This window comes from Cebus imitator, unplaced genomic scaffold, assembly GCF_001604975.1.
Source record: "Cebus imitator isolate Cc_AM_T3 unplaced genomic scaffold, Cebus_imitator-1.0 Scaffold345, whole genome shotgun sequence".
In the NCBI taxonomy this organism is placed as follows: Eukaryota; Metazoa; Chordata; class Mammalia; order Primates; family Cebidae; genus Cebus; species Cebus imitator.
In genome coordinates, this window is record NW_016107660.1 from 2458275 (window position 1) to 2470741 (window position 12467).

General features: G+C 41.0%; 1 long non-coding RNA gene across 1 annotated transcript; it reads right to left on the bottom strand.

The window, feature by feature from the left end:
• Positions 1-2858: 2858 nt before the first annotated feature.
• Positions 2859-5248, bottom strand: LOC108287483. The gene is made up of 2 exons (XR_001818351.1): positions 4670-5248; positions 2859-3065 (listed from the first exon to the last, which is right to left on the bottom strand). It is a non-coding gene; the product is annotated as an uncharacterized LOC108287483 (long non-coding RNA).
• Positions 5249-12467: the final 7219 nt, after the last annotated feature.

Sequence of the window (12467 nt, forward strand, 5' to 3'; positions counted from 1 at the left end):
CCACTATTTCTTTTTTTTTTATGCTGTCCTGCCCTGATTTGCCCTGTACCAAAGCAATCTGCCTCAGCCCTTGTCTCTCTTCATACGGGCAGAGCTACCCTCTCCTACTCCTTATAGCCCTACTCATTATTTTCAATTTTCTGCTGAAGCCTATTTCATGTTGCCCATGCTATGTGACTTTATTTTACTTCACAGTGATAATTTATTACCATAGCAACACTTTCCTTATGGCTTATACCATACCCTTATACTTCCTGTGTTTATTTTTAAATTGTTTAAAAATTTTACTTTAAGTTCTGGGATACATGTGCCATGGTGGTCTGCTACACCTATCAACCCATCATCTAAGTTTTAAGCATTACGTATTTGTCTAATGATCTCCTTCCCCTAGCACTGCACCCCACAACAGGGCCCGGTGTGTGATGGTCCCCTCCCTGTGTCCATGTGTTCTCATTGTTCAACTCCCACTTATGAGTGAGAACATGCAAATCATTCGCTATTTCTAAAACTTGACTCAATACATTTAGCATCAAACTGATTCCTTTTCCCAATTTCCCAATGTGGGGCTGATTCTATCCCAACTCTGCTTTCTCCTCAAAAAGTTGTAGGCATATTCCAATAATCTGCCATATTTCCTCCATTTCACAGTTCTAATTAGTTACTAACTTCTTCTGATCTTTGTTCTCACAGACTCATCCTTTCCTCTCCATTCCAACAACCATCTCCACTACTTGGTTGCCATCATCTAACTGGTAGGTATCTTTAGGTTTTTCTAACACTTAAACAATATTTTATTGTCAGGTCACATTTTATAAAACAACATTTAATCACAAGGGGAGGTAGCTTCTTAAAACAGTGTTTTTTTCAATCCTGACTGTATATTAAAAACAGACAGGCTGGTGTGATGGCTCACACCTGTAATCCTAGCACTTTGGAAGACTGAGGCAGGCAGATCACCTGAGGTCAGGAGTTCAAGAGCAGCCTGGCCAACATGGTGAAACCCTGTCTCTACTAAAACTACAAAATTAGCCGGGCGTGGCGGCACATTTCTGTAATCCTAGCTCTTCGAGAGGATGAGGCAGGAAATTGCTTGAACCCGGGAGGCAGAGGTTGCAGTGAGCTGAGATTGAGCCATTGCACTCCAGCCTGGGTGACAGAGTGAAACTCCGTCTCAGAACAAACAAACAACGAAAAACAAGACAAAGTTCCATACTGGACCAAGCAGTCTCTGTGAGTGGGATCCAGACACGTGTATTTTGAAAAGCTTCCCCAGGTGATTCTATATGCAACCAGAGCAGAGAACCATCATCAGATGAAGCCAAACTTCTTCTAGTCTGATAGTCAAGGCTATCAACTTACCAGTCCCATAAATGGAAAACTCTTTTCAATGTTTCTCAAACTTCTTTGATAAGACTAACATGTAAGTGCTTAATAAATCTCATCTTCTCTTGGCCCTATCTCAGAAGGTCTCAAAGCCCTTTGCTGTGCAGCTTTGCAGACTATTGCTAGGTTTTTCCAGTCACAGTCCATACATGCACTTACATCTTCGACTTCAGTGTCTCAATAATGTCACGAAAATTATCAAAACTTAGAAATAAATAAAAGAGATTACTGCATGTTTAAGCCCTGGTCTTGGCTTGACTTTCTGTTGACTGGACTATTTTACAACTCCAGTCTTCCAAGGGATGGGTGTGGGAAGTTGCAGGTAAATCAAGTGCTCCAGGTGATTTTTATGTTTAGGGATGGTGGAAACTGCAGAGTATCTTGCAGCTTCTCAAATTTTGATATGCCTATTAATCACCTGGGGATCTTGTTGATGTACAGGATTCCGATTGAGCAGGTTAGGGAGGGGATGCTGGAGTCTGCAGATCTAACAAAGTCCTAGGTTGTCAGTCCATGGGCCACACTTGAGTAGTTGCAAATGCCCACTGAAAACACCTGGGGAGCTTCAGCAACTACTGTGGGTTTTGTCCCATCTCTGGAGATGCTAATTTAATTAGTATGGGTGCAGCTTGTGGATCAAGAGCTTAAAAAGGCCCCCAGCCGAAAGCAATTGCTGCTACGGCTGAGAACCAATGTTGTATGTAGATCCATCTCTGTGTCTACTTTTACCGTCAAGCTGTTCTTCCCATCTGGATACCCCTTCTTTTTCATCTTCATTAAACCACACCCTGCAAGTTCTACCAAGCTCTGAAGATGACTTCCTTTTCCAAGATGACTTTCTTCCTTAGCCCGGCTTATACTACTTCTCCCTTCACTTTGATTTACTTTAGCATAAATGCATACAATTTATACTACTTTATGATCTGATAACTTATAGGTGCCTTTTAAGATATGAATGTATCCAAGTTTTGTACCCTGAAACTTTGCCGTAGGGCTTTTCAGAGTGACCAGATTTCTCCAGTCACTGTCTATGCATACATCTTCTACTTTGGTGTCAAACAATGTCAGGGAAAGTATCCAAACTTAGAAAAAAACAAAAGGGATTACTACATGTTTAAGCCCTGGTCTTAGCTTGACTTTCTGTTGACTGGACAATTTTACAATCCTGCAGGGGCATAGGTTAATTTGTTAATTTTATCTGGTAGAGATGCAAATAATACCTGCCTTGGAAATGCTAACCTCAAGGTTGTGGTAAGACATTAGTCAATTTCATATGTAACCCAGCAATCTTATTCTAATATTCGTTTATTAAAATGGCTATATATATCTCGCGTGTTCCTTCATTAATTAACGAGTTGAATAAAACCTTTGTCATATCATTCACATGAGAGTCCTGATTTTACCTTTTAAAAATGTTTTAAAATGCTCAAATGCTTAAGTAGGAGTTTAATCAATGCACTGTTAAATTAATTGAATTGATGAAGCAAGTGATAAAGTTTTATTTCTGGAGAGACAATACATCTTGCAAGTGTAAAACAGAATAATCAATAAATGAAATAACACGTGAAAAACCCTAAGTAGTAATAATTTCAGCAAGGAACAAGCCATGCTGATTTGGATGTTCTAGTCATGGATTATGAGGGTAATCACTCAACAGACATCTTCAGCTGCTTTTCTCCTCCCTGTGCATTTAATCAACGAAAACAGAGGTTCAGAATGAAATGTCAATAGTGGGAGGAGCCACAGCAATGGAATCGAATAACGAGTTCAAATCTTGGCTCTGTGCTCGGTAGCTGTTCTCCGTAAATTGAAGTTAATAAATCCCTATGAGAAGTGTCTGGTATATAACAGGTGCTCAATAAATGTTAGTACTCTTCCTCATGAGCAACTCAGAGGATAGGAGGAGGACAACTGCAGCCTGGATTGGAAACCTGAGTTATGGAGAAAAAGTTAAAATGACTTAATACTGTTTATACAGGGCCATAAAAACACCATCTGCTAGCTCCAGCCAGTTAAGCTATTACAAAGCTGACATGCACTAATGCTACACTGATAGGAAAGGAATGGCCAAGGCTTTGCTGTTTCTATGATTATTCGATGAGTTGCCATCTCGGGACTAGTTGCCAGTTTACCCATCACATAACCTGGTTGTTCAACATTTAAAGATTTATTTTGGTCCTTAAATATTTATACTCTTCCCCCAACCTTTTATTGCTGTAGTTAACTGCTGGAGAAAAAACAAGACTCAGGAGGTTACTGTGTGGTATATCAGCAGTTCTAGGCTTTATCGTTAGATTGGGGTATGTCTTATGTTGAATTAGACTCAGATGAGTGGATTAATATTAAACTCTCATTTTGCATGATGAGACTAGATGTGCCTCGGAGAAAAGGATAAGGTCTATTCCTTTTCATATTATCAGTCAGCGAAGAAAAGGCCACTTGCTCTGCAATGCACATGCTGATCCAGAGGTGAATAGCAACAGATTCTGGACCTTGGGCGGGGGGTGGTTTGCCTCCAATAAAGTATGCAGCTGAAGGTTGTCCCAGTGGTAGAAGTGAGCTCAATGATTACTCCTGCTGCCTCTCATAACACCTGCATTTGGCTCCTTGGTACCCATTAGGCATAATGAGGAGTTGATTCCATATCCCTGGGACATTTGGCCTCATTTGGATGATTAAAGAGAACGAAATGAATGAAATATATGTCCCAGACACCTGCCTACTTGTAATAATAATGGCCTATATTTACATAATATCTTTCTCGAAGAATCTCAAAGTCCTTTGTCTTTGAAAATCTATTTCTGATAGGGAGGGTAAGATAATTTTATTTCTCTTTTGCAGAATCTTAGAGCCATGGTAGGATCTAAATATTTGGTCATGTTGGTAACTATTCTTTTTCCCAAACTTTGCTGCATGTTGAAACCAACTGGAGATCTTAACAAATATGGAAACCGAGCTCCTATGTCTAGGCATTCCCATCTAATTGCTCGGGGGTTGGGGGTGGGGGATCAGCTGGGCATCGGGATTTTTAAAAGCTCCCTAAGTAATATGAATGTGCAGAAAAGCCTGGGGACCACATAGGTAAAGGCATTTGGTCTGAGACATTTCTCTGAAGTAATAGCAGTAGGAAACATTCAGATGGCCGAGCTGTTAGAATTACTCTTCCCCACTGGGTTCTCCATTCTTTTTGCTCTTTTCACTCTGGACCAACTCTACTAATAAGGGAGACAGACATTTAAAATATAGCTCAATCCCAGAATTCTTGGGACGATCCCCACTCTCTTACCTTCAGTCAATAGTAGGTTAGGTCAGATCATTATCTTCCAGTAGGAACTATACCTTGGTGTAGTAATCTAGAGAGAAGATAATTAAATCCACATATAACTGTAGATTTAAAAGATGACGAGAAAAAATTCATCCCCTGGGAACTCTGTATACTGCTGTGTGTGTAGCAAATATTTAGGAAATAGTTTTCCGTTCAGTAAACTGGTGTTTTAAGGAGGGAAAATGTAAAAGACATTTTAATGACAGTGGAGGAAAGGATTCTACAAGTCATGAATGAGTTTAACAGGGGGTTGTGGTGGTGTGGCTGGGTGGGGGGGTTATCCTTAAGCTTATTTGTTGTTCTTAGACTTTCACAAATATGTTCAGGCATGGCAGAGCGTTGGAAAAGCCAAGAAGCAACCAGTATGTCCTGAATCTCTGCATTACTACTGGTGATTCAGCTATGACTTCTGGTGTGGAACCAACTTCCCTTGAAAATGTATGGATCTGATGGTGACAATTATAGGACTGTTTCTGGAAGCAGCTGTTGCCTACAGGGGGTAAGGCTGGCTTCTCAGATGTTGAGCTGCCTTTCCATCTGCTGAAAGGAAGAGCAACCAGAAGTCAAAAGCAGAACAATTACGAAAAGTGGGACCCGCACAGAAGCAATAGAAAAGAGAGGAGTGATGGGAGAGAAGGCAATAAAATCTTAATTACTTACCAGGAAGAGTACATTCTCTTAGTGTCTTTGGCACTAAAGATAAAAGCCATGTCCTCCACTGCCACTAATGGAAAGGAAATGAAGTGATGAGAAGATGCATTAGGGAGGCCTGGATCTGGGCCAGCTCACTGGTTCTGTGGGCCCCAGGAAGACCCTAGAGTCTCATGGCTCTCTGACTATGTCTCAAGTGAACAGTTACCTCCTTGCTATAGTCCGTTTGGTGTCCCTAAATGTTAGAATATTTTGAATTTAATTGTGGAGGCACGAGAACATCCATGGACATTTAGAATATCTGAGCAATTCTCAGCAGACGTTAGGTGAGTTTGTTGTAGGGTGTCCCAGTTTTCCAGGGCTGCCCTAACACATTACCACAGATTGGGTGGCTTAAAACAATAGAAATTTATTCTCTCGAAATTCTGGAGGCTGGAAGCCTAAAGTTAAGGTGTCAGTGGGGTCGTGCTTGCTCAGAAGGCTCTGGGAATGAATGCTTCCTTGCCTTATCCCGAGGTGGCTCCTGGCTATCCTTGGCATTCTGTGGCTTGGAGCTGCATCACTCTGGTCTTTGCCTGCATCACTCTCTTCCCTGTGTGTTTTCCTGTGTCTTCTCTTCTTGTATGTACCAGTCTTTGAGTTTAGAGCTCACCCTAAATTCAGGGTCACTTCATTTTCACACCCTTGCCTAATAACATCTAAAAAGACTGTTTCTGGCCAGTCATGGTGGCTCACACCTGAAATCCTAGCACTTCGGGAGGCCAAGGTGGGCAGATCACCTGAGGTCAGGAGTTCAAGACCAGCCTGGGCAACATGGTGAAACCCTGTCTCTACTGAAAATACAAAAATTAGCTGGGCATAGTGGTGGATGCATGTAATCCCAGCTACTTGGGAGGCTGAGGCACGAGAATCACTTGAACCCGGGAGGCGGAGGTTGCAGTGAGCCCAGATCACACTACTGCACTCTAGCCTGGGTGACAGAGCAAGACTCCATCTCAAAAGAAAAAAAAAAGACTATTTCTAAATAAGGTCACATTCTAAGGTTCCAAGTGAACATTAATTTGTTGGCGGGGGGCTGACACTATTCAGCTCACTATGAAGAGGACAATACAAGAGGAAAAAAAGACTGACATACCGATTGAGAGCAGGGCCCAGAGCTGTGACTAACATTGGCTGTTCATTAGAAACACCTGGGCAAGGGCAGCCTTTAAAATCCCTATCCTGGCCCCGACTCCAGATATTCTCATTTAATCAATCTGGAATGGGGCCTGATTAACATAAACAACCTAGGGGCTGAGCACATAAGGTATATGGATAAAGGATAAAGAGGGTTGATCTAAAGTAACAAGGAGGAAAAGTGACTCAGGGGCAGAAGGAGCCTGGAGACCTACATGCAGCATTGAGAAGACTTCAGATTTGATTTGGTAATGTCTCCTAAAGAAAATGGGTTTGTAGGCTTTGAAAGACAAGTTGCCAGTTTAAGATACCAAGTCTAGACTTGTAAGAATTCTATCATATCTTAGATCTGTAGGAATGGTAACCTAGCCCAAAAATGCACATGGTGATAATGACACAGAATATGTGGGATGAATGTTGACCTGAAAAATCCAGAATATGGGGAATTGACTTACCTAAGAGGACTCTATGAATGAATGTTTCTACTCAGGAACCAGGTTGTATTCTAAGTCTCCTTTGCCCAGTTGTATATACGTTATGCTCTGGAGTGATTCTGCCATATTTTCAGACTCTATTCTGGGGGACAGTTGGACATTCTTCTCCATACAAAAATTCAGGCCATTTTTCTAAAGCTGAAGCATCTACTCCTCTCTCTCTTTCTCTCTGTCTCTCTCTGTCTCTCTCTATCTCTTTTTTTGAGACAGAGTTTTTCTCTTTTGTCCAGGCTGGAGTGCAGTGATGCAGTCTCGGCTCACTGAAGCCTCTGCTCCCCGGATTCAAGCGATTCTCCTGTCTCAGCTTGCTGAGTAGCTGGAATTGTAGGTGCCCACCACGAAGCCTGGCTAATTTTTGTATTTTTAGTAGAGACGGGGTTTCACCATGTTGGCCAGGCTGGTCTCGAACTCCTGATCTCAGGTAATCCACCCATCTCGGCCTTGCAATGTGCTTGGATTACAGGTGTGAGCCAGTGTGCCTGGCCAAGCATCTACTTCTAAAAGAGCTAACTCACTACCCAATATCTCTTTTTAATAGTGAGATCTGGATTAGTACTAAGCCGTGTCAGTTAGTAGCTGCATGACCTTGGGCAGGTTACTTATCTTTGTTTTACAGATGAGCTTATTAATATCTACCTTAAGGAGTTATTATCAGGATTAGATTGTTATGAGATCTCATAAACATTCTTTTTCTCTGTCTCTTCTCCATCCCAGATGATGAGACTTTTTTTTTTAACCAAATAAACACTATAGATTATTGAATGATCTATGCAACTGTTATTTATGTTTTAAATAGCAATGATATTACTAATAATGGCTGACGTTTTCTGAAAACATCAAAATAGGTGCTGAAAACATAAAAAGATTTTGGCACATATAATTTCATTAGCTATTACAATGATTCTATTACCTCCTTGTAAAGAGAGATAAATAATGTATATAATGTGCAGTAGATATATAAATGATATATATTTATGTAAATTATATAAATAACATATGTAACTCATATAATGTATCCCTCTTCACAAGTGAAGAAATTGCAAGGGTGCACAGCTCTTTTGACCGGAAAATTGCACATTATTCACTCTACTTTACAGTTCTCCCAACTCACTTGTGACCTATGTGAGGACAGGGAGGTCTATGTCAGGCAGGGCCAGTGACCAACTCATGGTTGCCTTTCAAAAAGTCCTTGTAAACACTTAGAACTCTGTTTTCTAAAAGCCCAAATTGAGATGAATGAGCCCTCAAGAGTGCTCAGTAAGTCTTTGTATTTACAAATATTGTGTCAATATTTACATTTTAGAGTATAAATTATCAAAAATGATTGCTAATTAAAAAACGAAAACAGGTAACATTCCATTAGTGTTTCATGAGATAGAACAGTTTGGTGAGAAGCTTCATTATTTCTGATATATGTTTAGGCTATTGATATAAGTAAAGCTGAAGAATCTATAGATCCACAGGGTTGGAGAACCATTAAGAGGATAAAAGAAGATAAAAGGGGCATCACCTTTCAGGAGTTAAAGTAAATCAGTTTTTAAATCTTGGCATAAAGCTTTATAACCCAGGTATTGACATATAAAATGTCATTATGTTTTTATAGTCATGTAATAGGTAATAAAAATACGCAGACTGTCCCCTGTCAGCAGGGGTCTGTATCTCTAAATTGATTAAAGGGAAGTTAGGGATGAATAATACTTTACGTATCTCTCAAAATAAGTACATCAAGCAGGATGTGGGGTAGGGGAGTAGACCCCAAAAGGATATAAGCAGAAACAAATAAACCCAATTGTATTGTAACTGTAATATTTTCATTGCCTGTTGCACACAGCAAGTCAGTATACTGAGACGCTGGGTTTGCAGCAGAGAAAGATGTTTAATCAGGGGGTCACAGAACAAAGGTGGGAGAAAACCTCAAATCCATCTCCCTGATGAGTTTGGGGCTAGGGCTTTTAAGGGTTTGGGACTGGGCCAAAGTATAGACATGGTTGGCTAAAGAGTACAGGGTAAAGTCAGGGCACAGGGAGATAAAGAAGCTGTATTCTCAGCTGATCGCCCTTTTCTGTGAGGGTCTTCAAACTGGTTGCTGGAGTTCAGGGTCTGAAAAACATCGTAAGCAATCTTTAAACAAAAGCCTATGATTCTAATGTCTATAGGAAAAAATTCTGTGTATAGGAAAAATGTGGATGCAAATTAATTCTAGTTATAACAATATTTCTGTCCAGAATCCATTGTGCAATTTTTATTCACCCTGTGGGAGTGGTTTCAGTATTACAAATGAAGAACATAACCACACTGAAGGGTGAAGGGCACTCTGAAGATTCGCCAAAAAAAAAAAAAAAATCAGCTTGCAAAAGGCAGATTAGTAGGAAAAAAGTATTACAGTAGGTAGTCAGGCAGACATAAGCAGGGCAGGAGGGGCCCATATTTCACAGGAACTACAGGCAACCATCAGGTGATGGTCAGGCTATTATTAATTGTCTTTCTAAAATAATAAGTAGCCGCAGCCAGCACCGGGGAAAGGGAGTCTCCCAACAGATAGAAACACCTGAAACTGCTGATCAGCAGCTTCCCAATAAGATCTCAGGAATTGGGTGAATGGGCCCACACATGCAGATTCAAAGGCAAATGGCAGAGTTCAATTGGCGTATGACCTCCTAATAACATTCCACTGATAAGGGAAGAATGCCTCAAGTGAACATGCATACAACGCCAGTAAACATGTGGCACCCCCCAAGTGCTGGCAGGCCACTGTGCACGCAAACAGCCCAACCCAAGAGAAGAATCAGGGGAGAAATAACGCAGGCCCTGGAAAATGCCAACATGTAAAACCCCCACGTCAAAAGTCAGACTGTGCACTTGATCTCTCAAGTGCATGGCCGTCTTCCAAATGTACTTCCTTTCATTTTCTGTCTAAAGCTTTCTAATAAACTTTCACCCCTGCCCTTGCTACCATCTCCCGCTCTGCCTTATGCCCTTCTGAGGGGCAAGAATTGAGATTGCTGCAGACTTGTAGGGATTCACTGCTGATAACAAAAGGACAGGGCATGGTGGCCTATACCTGTAGTCCTATCGCTTTGGGAGGCTGAAGCAGGTGGATTGCTTGTGCTCAGGAGTTCAAGACCAACCTGGGAAACATAGTGAAACCCTGTCTCTAAAAAAATAAGAAAATTAAAGACTTAGTTGGGCATGGTGGAATGCACCTGTGGTCCTAGCTATTCCGGAGGCTGAGGAAGATTGCTTGAGCCCAGGAAGTTGAAAATGTAGTGAGCTGTAGTCACACTACTGTACTGCACTCCAGTCCAGGTGACAGAGCAAGACTGAGTCTAAAATAAATAAATAAATAAATGAGAAAAAGGCATACAAATTTATTTAGCATGTAGACATGGGAGCCTTTAGACTGGAGACCTAAACCTCCTGTATTAGTCCCTTTTCACACTAATGTAAAGAAGTTCCCAGAGACTGGGTAATTTATAAAGGAAAGAGATTTAATTGACTCAGTTTCCTATGGCTGGAGAGGCCTCAGGAAACTTACAATTGGGTGAATGTGAAAGGGGAGCAACCACTTCTTCACGAGGTGGCAGGAGAGAGCACACTTACGTGCAGTGGGAAGAAGCCCTTGTAAACCATCAGATCTTGTGAGAAGTCACTCACTATCATGAGAACAGCAAGGGGGAAGCTGCCCCCCATGATCTAATTACCTTCCACCAGGTCCCTCCCTCAAAACTGGGGGATTACAATTCAAGATAAGATTTGGGTGCCAAACACAGAGCCAAACCATATCATCCCCCAATGATGTACAGAAGCTGATATGTCATTTTAAGTTTACAGAAAGAATGTGCTCTCAGGACATGGCCAAGAACAAGTTATGAAAGTAAATCAAATTTCAGTGGTAAGAGAGGTTATAGAAGAGAGAAAGGAAGAGTCTTGGCTAGCAAAGGTGGTCTTGTTATGTAGATGAAGCTTCACAAGTAGGAGTCATTACAGATAATAGATAGTAAATGTTTCTTTCAGACCTTTAAAGGTGTTAGACTCAGTTAATCTTTCTTAGATCTGGATACGGGAAGAGCTGACTGGATTAATGGAAATTCTCTACAGGTGAAAATTTCCCCCACAGAAGACAACTTTGCAGGCCCACTTCAATTAGGTGGTTCTGTGGCAGCCATCTCGAAATGTGTCGAAGAAGTACGTTTTAGGATAAAATATTTTGATTTCTTTCAGGGAGATGCAGAAAACATGAACTAACTTAGGTAACTTTGGGAAATAGCATTTTGACTGGATGCCATAAGGCTAAAATGGAAAGAATATACATGCATACTATACTCTAGTTAATACATCTTTTTGTCAGAGTGTTGTTTAGCAATTCTGTAGCGAAACACTTTGTTCTAGGACTGAACAAAAAAGTGAATATATTGTAGATAATGAAAGCCAGGTTTCTCACTGTTGGAAACAAAGTATATGTAAGAAAAGGGGACAGGATCAACCTTGTGGTGCTGGAATGGAATTGGAAGTATCAGTATGAACTCATGGTTTCTAACATGTAATATATAAGTTGATAAATAAATATATGCGTGAATTAGTATATGACATATATTTTCCTACTATGTCTGCTGAAGGGTCCAGGGAACAATGATACTCTCTATCAATGAGCACTCATATCTTGGTTTCTAAATCTCATTCTTTGACAAAAGAAATTGTAACCACAAGATAGGTTGTCCTAGCCAGACTCCTGATTTATCAAGACAGGAATATTGCAAGAGAGAAAGAGTTTAATTCATGTAGAGCCAGCTGTACAGGAGACCAGAGGCTTATTATTACTCAAATCAGTGTCCCTGAAAACTCAGGTGTCAGAACTTTTAAGGATAATTTGGTGGGTAGGGTCGGAAAGTGGAGAGTGCGGATTGGTCATGTTGGAGATAAACTCATAGGGAGTGGAAGCTCTTGCACTGAGTCGGTCCCTGGGTGGGAGCCACAAGACCAGGTGAGCCAGTTTATTGATCTGAGTGGTACCAGCTGATCCATTAAGTACAGGATCTGCAAAATATCTCAAGCATTGATCTTAGATTTTATAATAGTGATGTTATTCCAAGGAGCAATTTGGGGAGGTTCAGAATCTTGCAGCTTCTAGCCGCATGACTCCTAAACTGTAATTTCTAGTCTTGTGGCTAATTTGTTAGTCCTGCAAAGGCAGTCTCGTCCCCAGGCAGGAAGGGGGTTTGCAGGAAGGGAAAGGGCTGTTATCATCTTTGTTTCAAAGTTCAGTCCCTCCCAAAATGAGTTCAGTCTGTGCCCAGGAATGAACAAGGACAGCTTGGAGGTTAGAAGCAAGATGGAGTCAGGTCAGATCTCTTTCACTGTCACAGTTTTCTTATAATTTTCGCAAAGCTGGTTTCAAAATTACGATTCCTTGTTTGAGAAATGATTGATTCTAAGGCTGG